The sequence below is a fragment of the Triticum dicoccoides genome, chromosome 5B (genome assembly GCF_002162155.2).
Source record: "Triticum dicoccoides isolate Atlit2015 ecotype Zavitan chromosome 5B, WEW_v2.0, whole genome shotgun sequence".
Classification (NCBI taxonomy): Eukaryota; Viridiplantae; Streptophyta; class Magnoliopsida; order Poales; family Poaceae; genus Triticum; species Triticum dicoccoides.
In genome coordinates, this window is record NC_041389.1 from 611,988,758 (window position 1) to 612,015,201 (window position 26,444).

General features: G+C 42.7%; 1 protein-coding gene and 2 pseudogenes across 1 annotated transcript in view; 1 reads left to right on the forward strand and 2 right to left on the reverse strand.

Annotated features, from left to right (window-relative positions):
• The window catches only part of LOC119312051 (reticulon-like protein B8), a 3,304-nt gene extending 2,914 nt beyond the window's left edge, over positions 1–390 (reverse strand). The window contains exon 1 of the mRNA XM_037587774.1: positions 201–390. The gene's annotated coding sequence lies outside the window, so the exon portion shown is untranslated. The remainder of the gene's footprint in view (positions 1–200) is intronic.
• Positions 391–11,772: 11,382 nt separating this feature from the next.
• LOC119312052 lies at positions 11,773–23,145 on the reverse strand (annotated as a pseudogene).
• LOC119310266 lies at positions 12,236–21,879 on the forward strand (annotated as a pseudogene).
• Positions 23,146–26,444: the final 3,299 nt, after the last annotated feature.

Genomic DNA, 26,444 nt, shown 5'->3' on the forward strand with positions numbered 1-26,444 from the left:
ACCCAGGCAAACCATGTTTACCCCGAAAGTTTTCTTATCCTATAAAGAACTCACAAATCTACCTAGCTTTCCGTCCAGCAAAGCCGCTCTATCGCTTTCAAGAAAAACAACAAATAACCAAGGAAAGCGGCTCAGATTCCACATCGCGGCAGCAAAACAACTTGGGCTCCAGCAGCAGAGCCGCCGGAGAGAGACCGTACCGAGGAGGGGCGCGAGGGAGCTTAGCAGGCGGCTCCCGCTCCCGGAGTCGATCGCGCGGAGGCGGAGCAGGCGGCGGCGGCGAGCGAGAGAGCGAGAGGAGTATCCGTAGTGGTGGGGTTGGGGGGAATCGCAGTCGCCCGCCGCAGCAGAATTATTTAGGGGGAGACGGACCGTGGCGTGGGGTCTCCGAGCTGCTGCGGCGACTGGCGGGTGGGGCTGGGCGCCCCCTCTCTTCAAGGCGCGTGCACGGGCTTGTGCGCGCGTGGGGCTCGCTTACGGGTGGGGCCGCGGGGGTGGGGTGCAAGTCGCGGGCCCGCGTGTAAGGGGGATGTCGCCGTCACGGGGCGGTGTTCGGTGGGATAAAGAAGCGCCGGTGTGGAGCACGAGGGGCAGGATATTTTGATTGGCCTTGCTGCGTTGAGCTGAGCATATCGGCTTTGATTGTTGACAGTTGGTCAGCATTGATTCTCTTGCTGCTAAATAAAATGAAGCAAAACGTCCGCTGATTTGAAAACGGCGACGATTTAATTGGATTGCAGGCATACGTTTAGGCATTGTTTTGCTATCGCAACGCTGTCACGTGGAAGCACATGTTATCTAGAGGTACCCCGTTCCAAAAAACTTGTGTTTGATTTGTCTAGATACAGATAGTGTTATCTCATCCATATCTAGATAAATCTACGACAATCTTTTAGGATGAAGGTAATAATTTGTTGTAGATGTACAAGCAACTTGTGTTTTTTGTTAGGATAACGTTTCCAGCCGGGGCGCCGGCCGAAGCGTGCGCCGGTCGCATCAGCATCGTCAGATCCCATCTAATCACACGGTTCCTTTTTTCTTTCCCTTCGTTTCCCCTTGCCTTATCTTCTTCCGCCTCCCTTCGTTTCTTATTATCCATAGCGCAGTTCTCGTTCCCAGGGGACCTGCCAGGGATGAACTATGGCACTGCTGCCGCTGCAGGCCAACCACCGCCGCCTGCTGTAGGACGAGCCGCCATGGACGGATAAATGACCAAAACGAGCGCGTCCTCCTTCCTCTCTCCCTTTCTCAAGGGAATCTCACCTATGGCGCACACGAGCTGCATCGGCGCCGAGATTCAATGCTCCAACAGTGAATGGTTGTGGCTAGGAAACGGAGGCTTGACATGCTGGGACGCAAGCTCCTTTTTGTGAAGCAACCACCAGCGAGCGTTGGCACGCGACCGACGAGGCGATGTTAGAACCGTCGCATAAAAAGGTTACAACCATTGACGAAAAAGCTTCAAGCCTAGATAAAAAAAGCTTCAACCGTCAACAAGAAAGCTTCAACCAACCAATGTCAAACTCAAAAAAGCTGCAATCGTTATTAGAAAAGCTTCAACCTTAAGAGAGAAAAGGCTTCAAATGCCATTTCGTTTTTTGCTACAATGCACCGTCGGCAGAAGCCCCGTGCGTGATGCTACAACTAGCGTACGGTGCTACAACCTGCAGGGTCTCATTATACTACGACGCATCGCCGGCATTGATCTTTTGCTACAACCACGCCGGCTATTGCTACAACCGGCATTTCGTCATGCTACCACACACCACCGACGTCGGTTCTTATGCTACAACCACGTTGCTTTTTTGCTACAACCAGCATTGCCATTTGCTACTATGAACCAACGGCAGCTGAGAAAAAGCTATGACCGGCGAATTTTGCTTTTTGCTGGGACCGGCGGTGTTTTTTTGCTACGACCAGCAGAGTTTTCGCTAGCACGGTGACGGCTGCTCATTTTTTTGCCGGGATGGTGAGGCTGCACTAGAGACGGCGAGGGGGCTGCGACGACGAGTACAGGATGTTGCAACCGACGACGAGGAGGGACCATGAGCGGTGTCGGTGATGCATAGATCATGACGAATGGCGGCGAGACAGTTAGCAGGGTCAACAATGGCGAGGGCCCGCGAAGGCGCCGGTGATTCGTTGGAGGCCATGGCCAACCGTGTCGCCGTCCGATGAGACAGCCTGCGGGGCAGTCATCTACAACTGGTCAACGATGTGTCCCCGTCAAAAAACGTTGTGTTCCTGTCTCTAATCTGAGACGAAGCAGTGCAGAGGGATGGGGAAGAGAAAGGATGACGTGGTTCTTTTTAATCCGATGGCCACAGATGGATTCATCCAACGATTGTGATAGGACCGGCGCAGGGCTTGGGCCGGTGCACCAGCACAGATCACTACCCTTTTAGTTACCGCAAAAAAAAAATCGTTCAAGAGCTTAAACTAAGCTTAATTAATTATCAGTAGAGCTCACTTGGGTGAAAGAGTAGATGTACGGTCCTATCATTACCATCCCTCTCAAAATATACTTATATTTAACAACGGAGGTACTAGTAGTAGTTTATTGTAGGTGTACAAGTGACTTGTGATTTTTGTTCCTGCAAAAGGGGAAAAACTCATAATTCGCCGAAGAGCTCGAATTAGGCTTAATTATCAGGAGAGCTCACTTGGTTGAATGAAGAGTAGAGGTACAGTCCCATCACTACTAGTACTCCCTCCGTTCCTCAATATAAGGTGTATATTCTTCTAAAAAGTCAAACTTCTTTAAGTTTGACCAAGTTTATAGACAAAAATATCAATATCTAGAATACCAAATGATTATCACTAGATTCATCATGGAGTATATTTTTACATTTTATATATTTAGTATTATAAATCTTTATATGTTTTGCTGTAAAGTTGGTCAAACATAGACAACAGTTGACTTTTTGAAAAACTAATACACCTTATATTTAAGAACGAAGGGAGTATCATCTAAGCCGAACTCTTCGAGCACCCGAATTAGGATCCATACTTGTTCCGTCTTCTTTAAAATATTAACATTTACTACTCTATTTATTGTGTGTTCACAAACTCATGTGCCTTTGACTGGAACGAGAATAGAATGCTCGCCAGTGGTTGCCCGTGTAACCATTACTTTCCTTGCATATATGTACCACACATGATCGATATCGTTCAAACTCATTTTAACATACTAGGAGCACTAGTCTACGGGATAGGTGGTGTTGAGTTGTTGAGATGATCAAGTTGAGGGGAGGATGGGAACGAGAGATGTCAGGAACAGTAGCAAAGCGAGGATATCATGTAGGTCGGAGATGCAACAGAGATGCTTAACCTCAATATGAAGCCGTTGTTATATTGGGCTAAACCTAGGCAAACGTCGGATCGGGCCGGGTTTCGGGCCGGGCTTGTAAAAGCCCAACCTTCATTTCTCAAGCCCAAGCCCGGCCCGAAGCCCGAAATACTCCATATTTTCAAGCCCGAGCCCGGCCCAAAGTCAAGCCCGAAGCCCGAAAGCCCGGCCCGAATGCTATTTTCTAGTACGCACACGTGCAAGCCCGGTCCGAAGCCCGAAAGCCCGGCCCAAAATACGGGAAAATTGAAGCCCAAGCCCGGCCCGAACTATCTTTCGGGCTGCAAAAGAAAGCCCGAGCCCGGCCCGAATGTCAAGCCCGGCCCGGCCCGGCCCGGATTTTTCGGGCCGGGTCGTCGGGCCGGGCTGCCCATGTCCGGGTTTATATTGGGCTTCTTGACTAGCTTCTCGTAGGAGAAAGTCAAAACCCAACTAAGGCTGGTCACAGTGGGGAGGAACTTAGGAGTAACATCACACACTCCAATACAACTTTGCTTATGTGGCATGTATTTAATGAAGAGAGAGGTGCTTGTGGTAACTAGCTAAGTTACCAGAACATCACACACTCCAAGAAACAATGAGTTTATAACCTAATAAATACATCATTGCATGACACTACATAGATGTTCCTACCCACTATGGAGGTAGTAACATAGTCTAGGGAAGTGTGAAGTTATTAGCTTATGTTCTTGCCCATTGTGACCAGCCTAAACGCGTTTTTTCTGTATCGACAAGGCCAAGTCCCAAAGCTGCTCTTCGCTATATCGCCCACAACCATCTCCCGATGTACTTTGGTACCAAATCCGCTATATGTCTGCAATCTACTGTTAGTATTCCATGGGGTTTGTCAACAAAATCAATATCAAGAACCTCAACGATCACCAAACGTAATTATTTGACGTGACGTATTATTAAGGTAACTTGAGTTTGGCATGCTTGATCTATCTCCATGAATTGTTGTTCCTAGTCCACTTTGGATTCAGACGAATGAACTTCTGCCTGTATTGTGTACGGTACCCTTGCTACTCCAGAATTTGATAAACTTTGATTATACTTACGTCTTTCCCATTATTCGATGGTCTTATTCCTACTACGTAATCACTATCGTGCCTATGATATTACTTCCTAGGAAGAATAGGTAATGCAAGATAGTACTGTGAAGCTTCATTTCTTATATTTAAATTTTGCTATAAAATACAACACTATGGGAGAGTGTACTTTATTTCTAGAGTGTCATGTTTATAAAACGATAAGCAAAAAAGTTATCATTAATTGATTATCAAATTTCTTGGATTTAGGTACGGTATTTTTTTTACCAAACAATGTATAACCCTGCTCTGCAACATTGCTTTTCTGTAAGATTTGATGGTTCTCGGATCATGTTATATTATGGTCACTTTCACAAATACAATACTGAGTATAGATAATATTTCAGGATGTTCTTTCGCAGTGGCGTATCAAGTTTGACCCATTGAACTGACAAACAACACAAGATGTCTTGGAGGAGAAATTCACCAGGAAAGTGGAGTAGGTACTACATGAGGGGAGGTGGCAACCATCAAAAGATTACAGAAGAAGGGACATGTGCTTAGGGAATTAACGGAAGTGGATGAGGAGGGTAACCACTGGCCAACAAAAGGAAGCTTCAAGTTCTTCTAAGCTAGTCGACTTTGGTACGGATGTTGGTTAGCGTCTACTTTGTGAGCATTGGAGTAGTGTTGCATTTGTAAATAAATCTTTGACAACAGGAGGAACATACTTGCATTGTAGTGGTGAGATAAGTGTTGTCTACCAATGCCAATTTCTCGTAAAAAAATAATTCTAAAGCATCTTTCTTACATATTACCATTGAAGAAGAAAGTTACATTTATATTGGTTTATTTTATCACTCTTAAAATGTAGAAATTCGACAGACTCTTGTGGAGAAGGAAGAGGAGGCGCCTCCTTCCCCTTAGCTTGGCCCGTGTCGCTACTCTGGGCGATTTCCTCACTTTGGTGCTCCTCTTCAAGCCACAAGAGTGGTGGTACTTGGAGCCCACCAAGAGGCGTTCACTCCGGGTGGCTAGAGCTCCTCGTTCCGATCGTCACTGCCTTCAGGTGGTGACGTATCCCGAAGTTTGTCACGTTTGCGACCTTCTTTCGCTAGACCCACAATGTGATTGTTGGGACCTCGGAGACCAGAGCGACCATGGATTCTCGTTGCCAACCCGGTGGACCATGTCACGAGCTGGCTCAGTGCAACCTCGAACCTGGACAACGACCGGACATCTCCTGGGGGAGTTGGTGGGGGTGGTGTGTAGGTCCACTGGAGGGGCGTCCCCCAACCAAGTGCATGGTGGAGGATCAGCCAGATGGGAGGAGTGCTTGCTCCTTGATTCGGGTTCGGACACAAGTGGTGGCCTTGATTGGTGCGGTCTGCTTGACGCCCGAATGAGTTGGACCCCATTGACCAGTACACTCGTCATGTCCTTCTTCACCCGCAATTGGGCCCACTACCCCCTCTATTTGGCTTTGCATCTGAAAGGGGATACTAGCATACTGCGCCCCTACCTAGGGTTAACCAACTTCACCTACTGAAGTGTGATGATGAGGTCACCTTGCTTGTTTTGTTATTTGCATCCCTCCCGGCAAGACCATGCTTCCTCATTCACCGGCACTCGTGAACTAGGAAAGCGACCGTGATCAAGTTCATGACCAAGTTGGGTGGTGCTCCAAGCGAAACCTTGACGAGCTCCTGGTGGCTGATGGTTTTCACGTCCATGGACGTCGTTTCACCTCCTTGGAAGCACAACATTGATTCTCTACTAAATAAAATGAAGCAAAACATCTGCTGATTTAAAAATGATGACTTAATTGGATTGCAAACGCCTGTTTAAGGTAGTGTTTGCTACTGCAATGCTGTCACACATGATTTTTGTTCCTCCAAAAAAACTCATAATTTGTAGAAGAGCTGGAATTAAGCTTAATTACGGTAGAGCTCACTTGGTTAAAAGAGTAGAGGTACAATCCTATCGGTACCATCATCTAAGTCGATCTCTTAGAGTACACAAATTGGGATCCATACTTATACCGTCTTCTTTAAATACAAACATTTACCAGCCCGTCTATTACATGTTTACAACCCATGCATAAGGATGGCAATTTTATCCATGGACATGGATATCCATGGATATCCGACTCGAATGGATAGGGTTTGGATATGCTTTTCTGTCCATGGGTAGCGCCCAAACCCGACCCGATTGCTCATGGGTAGGGCATGGATATAATCTTGTACCCGTGGGTATATCCAAACCCGACCCGTTAGTATGACTTAATGGGCAAATCCGGCTATCCCTAACCCACAGTTACATGTCCCAGTGCAATTTTACACTTTGTTATCCAAAACATGCAAAAGAAATTACACAATCCCCGTCATAACTTTTATTAGTTGACATTCAATATCCTCTGTAACATACCCCAACGCCCTTCCCTTATTTTTTATCTCCTTGTTAACTGACTCGTCATTCTCAGCTGTTAGAAAAATACTAAATGATCTTATGTTGTTAGTGGAGGTTGATTTACCATAAGTGAAGCCTAGCATGCCACGAAGTAAAGAATGGAAGAGCTTATGTTAACATTGTGTTATGTCTTATTTATATGTCTAGAGAGGACCCAATGGATATCCAGTGGGTATGAATATCCATCGGGTTTGGACATGGACACAATTTTTCACCCGCGGATTTTTTCATGGGTGGGCAAAGACTGTCTTCATGGATATGGATATGGATTTGGTATTGTTCAACCCGATCCAAACCCGACCCATTGCCACCATGCACCTTCAGCCGAACCGAGAATTGAATGCTCACCAGTGGTCGCTCGTGTGTGAATGGTTGCTTTCCCGTATATATATATACCACAGATGGATCTTCAATCAATGTTGTTCAACTCGTTTTAACATACTGGGAGCACTAGCCTAGTATATACTAGATACATCGCCTTCTTGGGAAAAAGAAGTACTAGATAGGTGGCATTGAGATGATGAAATTGAGGGGATGATGAGAGAAGAATCAAACATATGTCCCAACATGTATGCGGAATGGGAGATGTCATGAACAATAGCAGGGCAAGGCTGTGATGAATAGGGCCGTAAGAAAAGCTCGAGGCTCGTGGGCTGCTCAAGATCAACCCGTCTTTTGGCTCGGCTCAAGATCGACTCAAAATAAAATGAGCTGAGTATGCTCACGTTATGTAGCTCGATCAACAAACGAGCTGATCTTGAGTGCTCGCTTGATTTTAGCTCGATAGCTCGATATTACTATAATTATATTAAATAATCATGTATATATTAGAGCAAAATAGTATAATTTATTACCAATTTAGCACACATGTTGTTAGGATTTTTTTCTCTATTTTATGTACTAGTAAATATGGAAGCTTAATTAAAGTGCAGAGAAAAATTATGCCTTAATATAGTACATGATCAATTGTGTGTTAAACATTCTATTATTACTGGCCAAAGTTTAAGAGTAGATGGTTTTCTTCTATTGCTAGCTAAACAACATTGACGAAATATATAAATTATCAATGTTTTGATTGAAATAATATTTTATAGTGGTTTCTTATTGATGTTGTGGTCTATCTTGTTCGAAAAAAATCACCTTAGATTATAAAAGAAATGTCATCTTATTTAGCTCGAAACTAGCCCAAAATCAACTCCAGATTGTTACAAGCTGAGCATGAACCACTTTCTACAGCTCGATCTTGCGCTTCACTCAACTTGAGCTCGCTCGAAATTTCAGTATGAATTGAGCCGAGCCTAGTCCAACTCGCTCGAACTCGACTCATTTGCAGCCCTAGTGATGAGGTTGAGAGATGTTTGAATTTAAGCTGAAGGCTTCATGCATTAAGCTGTGGATTCCTGACTATTCTCGTAGGAGAAACTCGAAGCCCACACTATTTTGCCAGTGGCATTTTCTTTGGTGCCTTCTGAGCATCAAGACAACTGGGAGTGGTTCATGGGTCATGTTAGGCACAAGGTGATTGGGGCTAGGGAGGTATGCATCATATCGGACCGGCACCATGGCATACTCAAGGTAATGGACATTGTTATTCCAGGATTTCCAAAGCTTCACCACAGATGGTGCATGAGGCATTTCAAGGCCAACTTTTACCGGGCATGTAAGAGCAAGGAGCTCAGCAAAGACCTTACCCATGTATGTGTGGCCTTCACCACCGATGCTTTCGATGCTCGGTACAACAAACTCTTTTCATCGGTGAACGAAGGGGGAAAAGAATTCTTAACTAGGAATTTCAGCGAGAAGCACAAGTGGGCACGTGCTCATGACGACGGAGGTAGGCGATATGGCGGCATGACGAGCAACCTGGTTGAATGTTTCAACAATGTGCTCGTTCATTGCCGGTGACTGCAATAGTGGAGTATACCTTCTTCAAGCTTAATGAGTACTTTCAGATGCATTCTTAAGAGACTGCAAAGTGGATAGGTGAAAAAATGGATAGTTAGCACTGGATAAGATGCTTTGGGCCCACCTTTAGCCCTCTCATTCCATTCTTCTACACTCACACTCACGAGCTGCTGCCCCCCTCACTCTCTATCCACCACCCTAACCCCCCTCAAATCTCTCACGAATCGGTCCCGTTTCACTGTTGGATTAAAGGCATTTCCAAACGAGAAGGTAAATCAACTCCACCCCCATTATTTGGTTGGTTTAATGTATCATAGTTTTGTGCAAACCCTAGTTTTCTTTGTCCTAGTGCTCAAGGGTACTCAGTGGGATTTGTGTCTTGTAGATGGCTAAGGGTACTCAGTGGGTGCTTAGCCCTATTGTTCATGTCCAAGGCTTTCCTCATAGTGTTGTGCAAGTTAGTGAAGTGGACATCACTTTTGATTGGTTAAAGACTACATTCATGTTGAAGCAAGGGTTGAAGGAAGACGATTTTGTATACTACGTCAGCAGCTTGCACTCAGATGGCCCCGGGGAAAGAAAATTGATTGAAATAACTGATGGTGGCAAGATTCAAGAAATGTTGAAAGAATGGGAATGGAAAAGGGTCGTTGACTTGCATTGCTATAGGAAACCGAGTTATATGAGATGTTTATGTCGTTTGAACTATCATGGACCAACGTGGTCATGAACTATTTATGTCATTCAAGACATTGTATGTGATGAAGTTGTCATTCGAGACTATGTTTGTCATTCGATACTATTTGTGTCATTTGAGATTATGTCGAAACTATGTTTGTCATTCGAGACTATTTGGGTCATTTGATATTATGTGAAAACTATGTTTGTCATTCGAGTGGGGTGGGAGTAGGACTCAAAATTTCAATGAACTTCTTAATAATTTCAATGGGTCCCGAAATATATAAAATGGAATATTTTCTTGGTCAATTCAAACTTATTTCAGTCAAACTCAAATTTAGTGAAATTTAGTTTAAATTGAGTGAATTTTGACAAAAAAATTCCAAACTATTTTTTAACATTTATATCAAGCTATAGTTCTCTCTTCATGTAAGGACATGTATGTGGTACACAATTTTTTCTAGTTGATGCACCTTTCCTTTTAATTTTACCATTTTTGCATATTAATATTTGGAATAAAATATCAAATTTGAGAGTAACTTTTGAATTCGTGATTGATTTTCTAATCACTAGCATTTTCTCAAATTTGGGAACAAAATTTTGGAATTCATGAACAATTTTTTAGTTTGTGAACATTTTTTAAATCGGCGAATAGGTTTTGAACTAAGAAATTTTTTGTGAAATATGCAAACATATTTTGAACCGATGAACATTTTTTGAAATTTTGAACAACTTCTAAAATTCACAAACATTTTTTGAACTGGTGACCATATTTTGAATTGGCAAATATGGTCACGTCGGCCCGACAGGCGGGACCCACTTGTCGATTTTGTTGTTTTGGCGACCAAATTCCAGCATCAGTGCTCCGCGTTACGCATTAGACGCAATTTTGGTGGTTTTTTGTGCCCTGGTTCAAATTTGGTACTAAGTTGTTACCCTAGCCCCAAGTGTGGTGGTTCTGGGTAAATAACTTCTTCACATACCCCATCCTGCAGCGAGCTCTGAGGTGCCCCACTAGATCTATATCTCGCTTCACGCGAGACTAGCTTCCGACTTGTCTGAAGGGCCCTTATAGGCACACAAACGTATGAGCCGGACAAGTAGCATGTTGATCCGTCGGTTGTTCGTTTAGTTTTTTCGCTGATGCCTTTGTACCGTTTTTCATTTTCTTTTGTTTTTCTTCGGTCTTCTTCTTTCTTTTGGTATTCTTCGTTGTACATTGTTTTTTTTGTTTTTCTTTGGTTTCTTTTGATTCTTTGTTGGTTTTCATCGGTTTTTTCTTTCTTTTTCTTCAGTTTTCTTTGTTTATTTCTTGTTTTTCATCCTTTTTTTGTTTCTTTATTGATTTCACTTTTTTCATTCTTTTACACTAGTTTTCTTTTATTTTCCTTTTCCTTTTCTTCTTTCTTTGGTTTCCTATGTTTCCTTTTCGGGCTTCTTTGTTTCCTTTTGTTTCATTCTATATTTTTTCATACATCAGCAATATTTTTTATACACATGTTTAATATTTTGAAATACATGATTATAATTTTTTCCCCAAATGTTCTTATGTCTACCTTTTTGCACACACATTAGTACATTTTGTGTATACGTCATAATTTGTTTTACATAGACATGTATAAAGAAAATTAAATACATGATTATTATTTTTCAAACATATTTGTTATGTATATTTTTTTCATAAATTTAGTACGTTTTTCTAATATATCATCAATGTTTTTATACACTTTTAACATTTCCTAAATACATGATTGACATTTTTTAAAATAGTTTTTGTTTTGTGTCTACTTTTTCTGGTACACATTATACATTATTCATAAACATCATCAACATTTTTTAATACACTTTCGCTTATATTTCTTTACGGAGGGAGTGATTAACATTTTTTTAATATTTTTTAAATACATAATTAACATTTTTAGTATATATGTTTTGATGTAATTTTAACATACACATTTGTACCTTAGGAACATTTCTTATACACGTTTAACATTTCTTAAATACATGATTAACAGTATTTTTTTTCATTTACATGTCTTGATGTCTAGACCTTACTTCACGTGAGACAGAGCGCAGCGGGAACAGATTAAATTTTTGCGGAGCGTCTGAGGCGGGACTGCTCATTGTTGTCCCTCTACTTCAACTATGTCCCCGACCTCTTCAACATCGTCATAGCTGAAAACTCTGAAGTTGCTAAGAAGAAGCCGAGGAAAACGCACTGCACCCTTGTCTGTCCTACTGAAGGATATGATCCGTTCATCCCTTATTTAGTGGTTCATGTGCTTGTTTCATGGATGCTTCAGCTCTATGCTTACTATGTGCTTACATGCTTAGATATCAGTATGAAGTTAATATTGTCCAGATCATCTTCATGATTTATTTATGGATTAAATCGATAAAAACCCGCTAATTTATCCAACATTTGTCGACCCACCTATGTGAACCACATTTTCTTCTAAAAAAAAAAGGAACTTGTTCAAATAAGAAAAATCGAGCTCGTTGAGAACCAAAGAGACAGACCACTATTTTTTTGAAGGGAGGGACACCTTATTAAGTATTCCCTCCATCCCAAAATTCTTGTCTTAAATTTATCTAGATACGGATGTATATAAGAAATACACTCAACTGCGTGCTGCTGTCGTAGGGGTCATTCCTAACGTACATGCTGCTACTGTAGTTGTTGGGTGCTGGTCAGTGAGTGAAAGACGCTAGCAGCTCTCTGCTCAGCTCCCTGTCTCACTCAACTTTCTTCACATCCATCCATCCATCCATCCATCAGCGCATCTCGTCCTCGGCTCCGTCGATGATGGAGGCAGAGACGGAGACGGAGGCCGGCGACGACCCTGCGCTCGTGGCGGAGGGCACCGTCACCTGCATCAGGCTCGCCGTCGCCTCCAACCAGGAGATCGTAAATTACCACTTGTCTTTCTCATTCTCCTTCATTCCAACCAACCATGGCTTCATGTCATCATCTTCTCCTCCCCCTTGTTCTTCGCCTTGCACCTTCAGAGAAAAACAGCAAGCGATGATTAACTAACGGCGCTCATGCATGGTCGCATGCATCGCAGGTGAAGGCGCAGCCGATGAAGGAGGAGTTCCCGGTGACGCACCCGAGCCAGCTGGCCGGGAACCCGGCGCTGGGCCTGCCGCTGCAGCTCGGCCACTGCGACTCCTGCGGCGCCACCGACCTCGCCAAGTGCGAAGGTGACTCACTGCTTAGTTGCTCTCCGTTTTACTTACCTGCTACTAATTCCACTCCGTGGCAGTTTGCTTGGTTAGCCCATCAATTAACCTACGCAAAGAGAAAAAAAATGGAGTGTCACTCAACGTCTGCAAACATGCGGCTAAAATTTTCAACAGTACGCGATAAGTTAGCTGATCATAGGGTTGATGCTTCTGCATTGCCAGACTTTCTAGCTGAAACTGGTGTTTTTTCTTTTTCTTTTGGTTTCTATGAACAAAATGAACAGAAAGCTGTGCGAGATCCATATGATCTTTTTTTTAAGGTTTTCTATAAACAAGGTTCTGCCTCTCTTTTTAAGTTAACATGGATAGTTGACGCTACTTCGCGTCTACAAACATGCACCTAATTTTTCTGGTCAGCTAGCTAGTTCAATTTGTGATAATCCTGCATAGACAGTTCAGTGTGTGACAAGTTCAGAACCGAACTCGAGATAATTTTTCAGGTTCCTGAAACTAGATACAACCAAACTGAATGATATTCAACTACAGCTCACTTTATTGGAACGCAAGTACTTACCTAGGCAAGATCACTTTGTTGGAACACAAATAGTTGGATACGATATGGTCGCGGCGATTATTCAAGTCACAGCTGAACTGACTACTCACTTGAGTGTTATACATTCTTGGTAGAATCAATTCTGCAGCATTTACCTCAATCAACTGAGAGATAACTCATGTTCTCCTATGCTTTCGGAAACAGTCAAAAACTTGGCCATGGTGACAGCTTCTCTTCCCACCTGGAAAATATTCATCTAAGTCAGTTTACTGGAGCATAACACTTTCTAGGAACATAAATTGTTTGATATGGTAATGATTGCACCTGGCTGCTTAGTATAGTGTTGTACACTGTCAGAGACATTGCTGGTAAAAAAACAATGTCGCAGCATTTATCTCGACTGAGAGATATATTGTGTTTCTGATCTTTCAAAGATGCTGAAAGAGTTTGCTGTAACGACAGCTACTCTGTCCCCATATTACAAAGAGATATATGAAAATTTGCATGTCCATGTTAACTTCTGCAATTTTTTAACTAACATTCTGAATCAGAGACAGTGCCCATATGTATACATACTGCATCTTCAAATAAAATGCTGACAAACTCATCTTCTCATGGCTGGCTCAAGGTCATTTCGGGTTCATCAAGCTGCCCGTGTCTGTCTACCACCCAAGCCATATCGCCGAGCTGACAAAGATACTCAACATGATCTGCTTCGGCTGCCTCCAGTTCAAGAACTGCAAGGTACATGCAGAAATTAAACCCTCCCCAGGCATACTTTGATCAGTGATTTAGCGGCTAGAATTAACATGGAAGTTCTGTACTTTGCAACAGAAACAGAAAAATGCTGAAAAGGAGAGCAACTTCACCTCATGTTCATATTGTCAGGTAATTAAGTGATAACTCACAAAGACGATTAAATTGTTCAAGCTTCCTTTAAGTTGCATTAGTAGGGCCGGGTTGGTCTGCATAATATACACATTCATATGTAGCTCACCCTAATTCTCCGAGAAAATCTCAAGGTAGCTGAATCTACTGCAGATAGACGTAACTGAATCGTTGATGATGAAAAAAAAACCAAAAAGCTGCTGCTGCAGAGATAGCGTTAAGCAGCTAAATACAAAACAAGTGCAAGTAGTTCAGCTTAAACACTAGAGCAGTCAGAGAAGATGATGAGCTGAAATTTGGAAGTGACACTAGCATAACTTGGATCTTCCCAGGAAGATGTATGATCCAATTCAAAAGCAACAGGTGCAGAGTTTAAAATGCATGCAGCAACTACAATATCAATTATCTCCAAAGGAAGCAGATGACATGCTTTATTTAACACACATTGTTCTGTAACCTAGACATTTGTTATGGTTAAATTCCACCACATTACCCAAACCCTCAAACAGTACAAATCTCCACTCAAAATTCAAGTTTAAATTAAGACTATTAGTTAAGTTATTAGTGGCTGGTGTTTGTTTCTAGTTGTACGTTTCTGAGGAGCATGACATGTGTACAGTACAAGCACTAGTTAACTATGTTTTGCCATGGTTCGGTTTTTTTAAATCTGGAGTATCGTTTCCCTTAATCCCTCTAACTAACCAGCCACTATTATTTCCTTTGTCAAATTCTGCATTCATCTTCTTCCAGGATCTCCCACCAATACATGTTGCAAAAGTCAAGAAATCCAATGGAGCCCTTACCTTGGAGCTGAGAGTGCCATCCAGGAAAGAACTGGAAGAGGGATTTTGGAGTTTCCTCGATCAATTTGGCTTTCACACGAAGGGCAGCTCTCACTGCCGTCGTTTATTCGCAGAAGAGGTACTAGTACTAGATAGAGACTTGTTGCTCTCGTGGCAAAAGCCACCCTGCAAGGGAGCAGGATGTAGAACAAAAGTCTCAGAACTTAGTTGCTCTGCTTTGCATTAGAAATGGTTATGACAAGACAAATTAATGAATACTTCAGAATTAATAGGTGCTAGAGATACTCACATTTTGTTCTTTTGTTTCTTAGGTTCAGAAAATAATGGAGAAGATCTCTGAAAAAACAAGAAGGCAGATTGCTGCTAAGGGATATATACTTCAGGATGGATTTGTGATGAGCAATCTCCCTGTTCCACCAAACTGCCTCCGCGCTTACAATGTTTTACATGAAACACTCATGTGCTCTCCCGTAAGTACCTTTTGAGACTCATCACACTCATGTACTTTTGGTTGCACCAGAATTTCCTTTGTTTCACCCTCACTCCTGAGATTTTTCCTCCCTTCTTTAGGATGCCTCCACAAACTTGCTGAGGAAAATCGTACTTAACGTACATGAAATCAGCAACTCAAGAGTCGGCCCCCCAACCTACCAAGAACATGAGGTGGAAGCAGATGATCTTCAGCTTGCTATTGCTGACTACATCAAGCATGCAGGAACAGCAAGGGTATGTAGATAATATGTAAATGAAGTGCATACTATCTACTTGATCAAAACTGTGTGTTCATACCTGGTGTCGTGTATCTTTCATAGGGTCCTCAAGATATCACCTTTAAAAGTCTGCCTGCAACAAAACAATGGCAGCAAAAGATGAAGGCACTCTGCATCAGCAAGAGCTCAAGCTTCTCATGCCGTGGTGTGATCACGGGTGACCCATACATTCCTATGAATGTGGTAGGAGTTCCTGATGAAGTAGCAAGACGAATGTCGGTACAAGAGCGTGTGACAGACTACAACATTGCTCAGCTGCAAGGCATGATGGATAGAGGTCTTTGCCTGACACATGAAGATGCTAATTCTATCACGCACTCCTTGGATGTGGGGAAAGCAAATAAGAAACGGACCATACTGAAGGTTGGTGAAACGGTCAACCGGAGAATTCTGGATGGAGATGCGGTATTTGTCAACAGGCCACCAAGCACCGACAAGCACTCAGTCCAAGCAATGTATGTCCGTGTACATACTGGTCACACCATCAAGATCAACCCACTCATATGTGGACCACTTGGAGCAGATTTCGATGGCGACTGCGTCCACATTTTCTTCCCAAGGTCAGTGTCAGCAAGGGCTGAAGCTATAGAGCTCTTCACGGTGGAGAAGCAGCTGGTCAGCTCTCACAATGCAAAGCTGAATTTTCAGCTCAAAAATGATTGCTTACTAGCTTTAAAGAAAATGTCTGCTAGAAAGTATTCCAGAAGGGAGGCCAATGAACTTATAAATGCAATGTTCACGGCAGGATTGATTCCCAAGAAGCGACTATCAGGTGGACCAGAGTGGAGTTTCGCTCAGATTCTAGAGACGGTACTACCACAGGAAAACAAAATATTAATCAGAGACTTGGTTGCTGGCACTATTACCATCTCATCAGTTCTGTCCACGAAGAATCCAAGGGAGGCCATAGAATTTCTGAATCTTCTGCAGCCCCTACTAATGGAATCATTATTTACTGATGGTTTCAGCGTAAGCCTGAGAGACTTCAATGTCCAGAATCCGATAGCACAGACAATTCAGCATGAGACACTTGATCTTGACAAGTTACGGAAACCAATTGTGGACTTCATTACTTCTTCTGACATGCGCTTCTTGGTTGACCAAAAGAGAGATTCAGCCATGACCAAAGTAGTGGAGCAGATTGGTTTCTTGGGACATCAGCTGCAGCACGACGGAAGATTATATTCTGGCAGCTTGGTAGAGGATTGCCTATCCAAGTCGCTAAGCAAGTGTGGCAGCAGCACCAATGGTTGCCATCCTTTGGAGGCACATGGTTTTGTCAGGAACTCACTTTGCAATGGACTGAACCCATATGAGGACCTACTCCATTCAATATCTGCAAGGGAGAAGACAATACGCGCATCTAAAGGACTTGTGGAGCCGGGCGTTCTCTTCAAGAACATGATGGCAATGCTCCGGGATGTTGTAGCACGCTATGATGGAACCATAAGAAACTCGTGTGGAAATTCAGTTGTCAAGTTTGACTCGACAAATTCATCGAATTCTGTGACACCAGGAGATCCCGTTGGTATCTTGGCAGCCACTGCAGTTACAAATGCTGCATACAAGGCAGTGTTAGACCCAAATCAGAATAACATGGCCTCATGGGACTCGATGAAGGTGAGAGGCCCATTTGTTCAGTTCCATCTAAGACTTAGTTCATATGTTCTGACTTCTGGTTGTTGCATTTACAGGAAGTACTACTTACAAGAGCTAGCTCTAGAAATGAAAATGACCAAAAAATAATTTTGTATCTAAACAAATGCTCTTGTGGGGATAATTTTTGCATGGAAAGAGCATCACTCACAGTTCAAGCCTGCTTAAAGAGGACCAAAGTAGAGGACTGTGCTACTGAGTTATCAATCCAGTATGTACCATTCATACTTCCATAATAATTTATCATACTACAATGTTCCTTACGCCCCAAGTTACATACTCCCTCTGTTCGGAAATAAGTGACGTAGTTTTAGTTCAAATTTGAACTAAACCACGTCACTTATTTCTGAACGGATGTAAGTAATACTATTTTCCCAAACTATGCACTTTAGTATTAGTTTCGCATGAGTGAATCATAAACATGAACAAGACTAGCAAATTGTTGTTTCTTGACATCGTACTGAACTTGGAATCTTTGATCAGTCCAGTTCAGCTTTACACTGTGTTATACAGTTATAAGCCAAAATCAAATCACAAGTAACTACTTCTTGCACATTTCAGTGTATACTGTGCTAGGCTCACAATCGTTGTCTTGTTTCAGTTATCAACAACAAAATATTCAAGCAACACATTGTCTTGTTGGCCACATTCACCTTGACAAGGTATTTTTCCATTTCTCCTACTTTTCAAATAGTATAACTGTTTCAGCATTATCATCAAGACTATATGTTGAAGAAATCATTTTGTGCCCTTACAGAAGCAACTGGATGAAATGAACATAAGTATGGAAGGTATTCTTCAGAAATGCCAGAAAGAAATATATAGATGGGGAAAGAAGAAGGGGCAGGTGAATCAACTTATGAAGAGAGTTGTGATCTCAAGGTGCTACGACCTTTTACTGTTTTAACCTTGAAATAGTACAGGAGGCTTTATTTTCGTATTCTTCTGAAAGAATATTCCAATGGTTGGATCTACTTTTCAGATCCACTAAGATTTGAGTTCTTTATTTGGTAACTTAAGTTGAATAATGCCTTTCATTGGGTATTTAGGCATGCTATATTGAGAAAATCAAGCATGAATTTTAAATGATCTATTCTTTAGTTTCTGAACATAATCTGACATTTCTTCTTTGCAGTGAATGAATATGCTACCAGGATGCAGATGACGAGGAACAGGTCTCCTGTTTGCAGTTTTTCCTAACTGAAAGTGTGACCACACGAATGTCTGAATCTTCTGCGCGAGTTGTCCAGTTGATGGCCAATACCATTTCTCCTATACTCTTGGACACAGTCATAAAAGGTAAACCAAAAATTCACATTCATACTAGGTATCATGCATATAGAAAATCCAGATGAACATGCTGATAGTTACGGCTTATGCAATTCTGCTTACTAAAGAGATGTTCTCTTGCATCTTCTCCCAGGTGATACATGAGTCCAGGAAGTGAACATAGTATGGGTTGAACCACAAGACACATGTTGGGTCCAGAACTCCGGTACAGAACAGAAGGGTGAATTGGCGCTCGTAGTCACAATGGATAAATACTCAACTGGAGAGAGTGGTGATGTCTGGGGAACAGCAATGGATGCATGCATCCCTGTGATGGATCTGATCGACACTACCAGGTCTCTGCCCTACAGCATCCAACAAGTTCAGCAAGGGTTTGGAATTTCCTCTGCCTTCGGTCGAGTCACACAGGTCCAGCAAGTTCTTGCTTTTTTTTTTACTTTCCTGATGAATTCAGTATCTTCTATTTAAAAATTACTCATGTTTTGCTCTTCTTCTTTTTATCCTTTCGACCATCCTTCCAGCACCTTTCCAAGGCAGTTGGAATGGTTACAAAATCAGTTCTCGAAGAACACCTGACAACTGTTGCAAGCAGCATGACCTGCACAGGTAACTTGCATGGCTTCAACAGCTATGGTTACAAGGCCACATTCAAGGCCCTCAAGATTCAGGCACCCTTCATGAAGGCTACACTCGCTGTAAGTTCTCCATTTCATTTTGTTTTGAACCCCCCATTTTGATGAGCAAGTGTTGGCATTGATTAAAAAACCGAGAAAAACATGTTGCAGAGGCCATTGCAATGCTTCGAGGAGGGTGCAGAGAAGGTCTATTCTGATCAGCTGGATAGTGTTGTGTCTACCTGCTCTTGGGGCAATCCTGCACCAATTGGGACTGGTTCAGCCTTCAAAATCCACTGGAATGATGGGAGCACGGTACGACGAATATCTCACCTGCCTATGTTCTCTCATGTGTGCAGCATGCAATTATTTTTTTCCCTTCTCCTCTGAACCTCTTGGTCTTTTACAGTCAGCAGGCAATGAGAACCTTGGAGGGTATGGTTTGTATGAATTCCTCAGAGGTAGAAACAACAAGAGCCACTGAAGATAATATAATTGTTCCATACGGTTCCTGCTTGTATGATGTTGACAACCTTGAAGAAGATGAAATCGAAGAGGATGAAGTCTTACGTTTGGGAGGAAACAGTCCAATCACTTGGACAGACAGGCCAAAAGCAAATCTCCTGCTGCATGATCTTCAAGGTTGGAGGGCTGAACAAGGGCACCAAAAAGTGCCAGTTGCAAATTGGCAACATGGTAAACATGTCGCCACAGAGTCAAGTGGCACTAGTGGATGGAACCAGAGCAGTTCTACCATGAAAGTTTATCAGAGAAGGCAACGTAATAGTAATTGGAGCTCAGATGCAACACAGCAAGATGGTAAACCGAGTTGGAACAAAGCATATGTGGCAGGCCCGAGCAACTTTGCCATTACAGGGCCATCATGTGGTACTAGTGGATGGAACCAGAGCAGTTCTACCACGAAAGTTTATAAGAGAAGGCAATTTGATAGTAATTGGAGCTCAGATGCAACACAACAAGATGGTAACCCAAGTTGGAAGAAAGCAAATGTGGCAGGCCAGGGCAACTTTGCCATTACAGGGCCATCTAGCTCTGGTGGATGGAGTAGAAAGACCAATAATCTTGGTAGAGGTCGAGGTGGTGGTAGAGGTGCAGTGTGGAAATCAGAGGGATCACACCGTGGAGGTAACAGTAGGTGGAAAGCCCAAAGAGCCAATACCACAAGCGCCCCGAACTTCCACATTTCAGGACCATCCAACTTTGGTGGACGGAACATCAAGACCGGCAATCTTGGCCCATGCCGTGGCAGAGGACCAGCATGGAGATCAAACGGACCAAACCGGGGAGGTAGCAATGGTGGACCAAGAGGGAGTTCAAATTTTACACTAGCGGAACAGCAGATACATGCACAAGTTGATCCAATCATGAAGGAAGTAAAGAGGATCATCCGTGAATCAAGGTATAATATGTAGCCCATTGCAACTCTAAAAAATCACAAAGCACTGAAAAATAGCTACACTTCTTCAAGTAAATGATGATATGACTGTTCGATTTAAGTTTGAACATCACAAAGTCCAAGTAACTGCAATGACTGAAAAGTGCACCTTCTCTTGTAGACCCCAAGTGGCTTCTTCTCTGTGTTCGTAATCCTTACTCACAGTCCATCTATTCCCATATTCTGCAGGGATGGCATCAAGCTTTCTGGAGATGATGAGAGGTTCATTGTTGAAAATATTCTCATGTACCACCCAGAGAAGGAAAAGAAGATGGCAGGGAATAACAATTACATAACGGTAAGCAGCATACCTTTCTGTCTTCCGATGCATCACAAGAACCAAAATCCAAAATGGAAACTTCATGAAATTTCTTCCCCTGTTTGCAGGTTGCTAAGCATCAAAAGTTCCATAGCTCCAGGTGCTTGTACGTCGTGTCCTCAGACGGCCCTCCTACAGATTTCTCCTACAAGAAGTGCCTAGAGAACATGATCAGGATTCACTACCCACGTGATGCAAGTTCATTCTGCAGAAAGTACTTCCAGTGATGAGCCATAGCATGTCCATTCACGTCGAACTGTGTGCGCTTGCAGTAGTGCAATGTCTAATCCCCTGAAATGACCTCATCTGGCATACACGATTTATGTGGACTCTGATGTCCATAGACTTGTATAATTCGGTGTGCTTGAAATTATTCTACAACTGTTATGCTATTTCTGAACATTAAGGAAACAAAACCTGGCATACATGAATTTCCCACAAACTTATATATGTTATGCTTAAGAACATTTTATAACTGTGAGATTAGTTCCGAGCAGTAGCAATCAAAAATACCAATAATGCTTGAATTTTTGTATGAATGCTATTTCTTACTGTAGTAGAGAGTGTTCACCACAACAATATGTTTTGAGTTAGTGGCAAACACAAAAGATTCAGGTTTGTGGGCTTCATTGTAATCGTACACGCCGACACACTGCCACAAATACAGATACATGTAACAGAAAAAGTAGTGTATGGAACATTACTTCAGGAACGCCAGCCTGAAAATGTATGCCTCAAAATAACTTGCTACTAATCAAAACCAATGACACATTCATAACTGGCACATATTATTACTTGTTGTATCCTTCAAACAGCTCTATAACTGAAATTGAAATGATGCTTAGGTGAATACATTTGGCGGGTACATTGTGTCTGCATAACAATATCATAGCTAGGTAGCTACAAGAAAACTGCACACTAGCCGGAGTAAGCGATTACCTTCCTGAAAGAAGGGAAGGAATCGTGCACACTCAAGCAGCAGCAACTCCGGTCTTCACCTCATCCGCGGCTTTCCTTTCGCACGATTCAAGGTATGACTTGAGGATCATGAGCCTGGCGGTCTCAAAAGCGCAGTAGCCAATCGCAGCGAAGCAGGCGCTGTGCAGGACCCTCGGCCCGATCCCCCGGGACAGGCCCATCAGGCCTTCCTCGGCGATGATCTCCTGCATCGTGCCCACCACCGTGCGGCTCCCCTGGGTGCCCACCCTGGTCATCAGCCGCGTCTTGACGACGTCGAGCGGGGTGGTGAGCCCGGCGGATATCGCGCCGGCGAGGGCGCCGCACAGCGCACAGCACGCTCTCCCCCGGCGCCAGGTTGGCGCCGTTGCTCTTGCTGAGGGCGAAGGCCTTGAGGTACTCGAAGGAGGAGTAGCTGACACGCCGGCGGGGAGGTTGCGGAGGAGCGTGGCGGCGTAGCCGGCGTAGAGCCCGAAGAAGCCGTCGGTCTGCAGGATCTGGAGGGAGATTTGGTTATCGTCAATTATCCCAGGATCTGGAGCAGCACCTGCCAGGAGCGGCCCGTGGCGGCGCCGGACTGGAGGCGCTGCGTGATGAGCTCCTTGGGCACCATGATGGCCGAGGAGGAGATGTTGCCGCTGGCGCCGGCGAGCGGGGGCACGAGGAAGGGCGGCAGGTGCGGGCGCAGCAGCGACTTGGCGAGCTCGCAGGTGCCGAAGTAGATGGCGGAGGAGGTGGCGGAGCCGAGGATGACGGCGGACAGGCCCCGGTAGAGGCCGAGCGGGCCGTCGGCGCGCAGGATGTCGGCGAACACCTGCCAGGAGCCGCGCGAGGCGGCCCCCGCCTGCAGCCGCGTCTTGACGGCGTCGAGCGGCAGCAGGGCCGCGTAGGTGAAGGCCCCCGCCGCCGCCCCCGCGCACGCCCCGATGGCCGCCCGCGCCAGCGGTGTGACTGCGCCTGCGCCTGCGCCGGGGCGGCGGGGGCGGGGATGGAGAGGGAGGAGGAGGAGAAGACCGGGGCGCGGCCGTGGGGGGTGGAGGCGGCGGCGGGCGAGTGGTGGAGGAGGAGCGAGGTGAGGTCGGAGAAGAGCGAGGGGAAGTCCTGCGAGCGGCCGGCGCCCGGGAGCGCGATGGGGAGCGGCTCCCTCGGGCGGCTTGACGACGGCATCCCGTCGGCGCCGGTGCCGCCGCTAGGGCCCCGGTGGAGGCGGAATGGGGATCGGCTCTTTTCCCTATTTTGACCTTTTCAGAAAACTTTCACACAAAAGAACTTCACGTAAAATTATTTCACAATCTGATTCTTTCGGTAACATCATAAGCCGTGGCATTTCTTCTTTATTTAGAAACGCCGAGTTAGCCAGTGTTGCTTGTCTGGTCGAGACGCTACGTGACAGGGCAGAAACACCAAATTATGTTGCGTCGCTGGAAACGCCAATGGGGTTGGCGTTCCAACTAGCTTGTTCATATTGTCATTTATTTATGAAGTGAAGCAACGCTGGCTAGCTCGGCGTTTTTAAATAGAAAAAAAACGCCACGGCTTGTGGCGTTGCCAAAAGGATCAGATCGTAAAATAGTTTTATGTGAAGTTTATTTTGTTCGAAAGTTTTCTAAAAGGGCCAAAATAATGAAAAAGGCCATGGGATCTGTCGCTGTGTTGCATATTGTTTTCTTTTTAAGGTAAGTCCTTGGGCCAATCATGAGCTTCCAACTGAAGTACTTTGTTTTTGACATCCTATATAAGAAGTTGATTCCCAATATCCTATTTATCTCAACATGCACACATATCATGTCATCAAAGGCCCATCACTACATGCATGAGAGAAAAAAATCATTATTAGTTGAACTCATGCACACCTTTCAACTCACCACACATGCCACCTCATCAAAAGTTCACTCAACATGCATAATTTTTTTTCTATTATACCACCTATATTCGAAATATTTTCCGACTACACAATAATCAAATACAATATATAATATATTGCAATCTTCATACAATCAAATCACTAAAATATATTGCAATCGATTCACGCAGCAACGCGCGAGGTATTCTCTAGTTTTTCTAATGACTGGCACAGGAGATACATTTTTGTAACGGCTGGTACTAGAGATACATTTTTTTTGGCATTTCACCACACTTTCTTAAGAACACTTTTGCTTCAGCACACCATCTTAACACAGTGACGGATGAGATTACCACATATCCCTTCACAATAAAATAAAAGCCCAAAAGGACGTTTTTTTTATTAAAGTACATCGCCCACGCCGATACGCGGGACCTCATGTATACAAATTGCAAAGGGGCAAGGGACGGGGCCATCCCATTAAGCCATGTCCCTCCTATCACGTTCTATGTAAGCGACTTAAAAATAAAGATAAAACAGAGAGCTCACGAGGACTGGAAATCAAGACCTCCCACTTGAGGCACGCGTTGCTAGGCGCTTCACCTCACCATTGCTTACGGTGTTCTACAAAGTGAAACATATAGGAGCACACAACAACATTCATATATATGAAAATATTTCAGAAAAAAAATCAAAAGTTGTAATGAAAAAAAATGTGATTTTTTTAAATGACGAATAGTTTTTGAAATTACAAACAAAATTTGGAAACATGAACATTTTTCGAAATTTGGACAAAATTTTAACACATGAACATTTTTTCAAATTTTCGAAAACCTTTCAAAACATTATTTGTTTTTTCAATTCCTGGTTTTCTTTCTTTTTGGTTTTTGTTTGCCACTTTTCTTTCTGTTTTTTCATTCTTTTTACGTTTTCACTTTCTATTCTTTTTTTTAATTGCCAATTAATGATGAACTTGTTATTACATACGTGAACTTTTCAAATTCGTCAAAATTTTCTTAAATTTGAGAACTTGGTTTTAAAATCCGTAAACACTTTCCCAAATCCACAAACTATTTTCATCTTTTAAAAACTTTTTCAGAGCCTGCGATTTTTTTTTCAAGTTCCACGAACATTGTTTTCAGAATTGATGATTTTTCTTCAAATTTGGGGACGCTTGGGCCGGCCCGACTGGCACACGACGCCTAGTTTGGCCAAGGCCTTAGCGTATTTTCTTTCTTTTCTATTTTTTCATTTATCTTTTATTTCGTCAATTTTTTTTCGAACTTTATTATTCGTTATGAAATATTTTTGGACTACCAAAAACTATTCTTGTTTTCAATTATTTTCTTGAAAATTTATAAATATTCTGGAATTTCAATATGTGTTCCCTTATTTTAGTTATTTGTTCACAAATTTTAAAAAATATTTGTGTTTCAAAATATTTGATACATTTTTAAAAATAATATGTAGTTTGCTATTTTTGTAGAACAAAAATTGTTGGGAATTTACTAGCAATTTTGGAAAAATTGTTCAAGATTATCAAATTTTCATACATAATTTGAAAATCTATAATCATTGATAAATTTCAAGCAATGGTTAGAATATAAAAATCCTCTTTTTGATTGATAATGACGGAAATTGCAAATAATGGATGTATTCAAATTAGGAAAAAGTACATGCTCACGGATGCACCCGTGTGAAGTAGCCTAACACACCCTATCAACTGGTGTTTTCACTTTCTATATTTTAAATCGCCAATTAATCATGAACTTTTTATTAAATACGTGAACTTTCCAAATTCGTCCAAATTTTCTTAAATTTGAGAACTTGGTTTTAAAATCCGTAAACACTTTTCCAAATCAACAAACTATTTTCAGCTTTTAAAAGCTTTTTCAAAGCCTGCGATTTTTAAAAAAAAATCGTCGAACATTGTCTTCGGCAAATCCTATTCGACGCTGCAGGCGCCGGTTAAAGGCAATTTTTTTAAGAATCGTTAAAGGCCATTTTTCCTAACTGGCGCCTATAGCCGTATTAACTGGGCTTGCCCATTTGTATTAATCTGTAGTTTTTTTCGTCTGTTTCCAAAAACACAAAAGAAGTGCGTCCGGCGTGAGTCCATCTGGCAACCTGACATTCCGAGGCGGAATGCACTAACCACGCCGCTAGCCTACCTTGTTCGAAAATGTTTGTCTTTCTCATTCTTTTATTACTTCTGCTTTTCCTTTTTTTCTTTCTTTCCTTGTTTATTTCTTCCTATTTTTCAAATCGATGAAAACAATTCAATGTTGTGAACTTATTTTTCAAATGGGTGAACTTTTTTATGAACTTTATTTTTCAAATTGATGAAATTTTTCATTTTTCAATGAACTTTTTTGATATCAATGAACTATTTTCAAATTTGATGAGCTTTTTCCAAAATATATGAACTTTTTTCAAATCAATGAACTTAAAAAAAAATCCATGAACTATTTTAGAAAATCGATGAACTTTTGGAAAAATCCATGAACTTTTTTAATACATGAACCTTTTTCTAATTCGTATTTTCTTTAATTTTGTTCGATCTGTTTCCAAAAAAATCACGTTTTCCCCCTGAAATGTATGTGCAAGAAATAGGAGGGCTATGTTTTAAACATTTCGCGCTGTTATAAATCAATAGTTCATAGTAGCTGGAGTGGTTAGG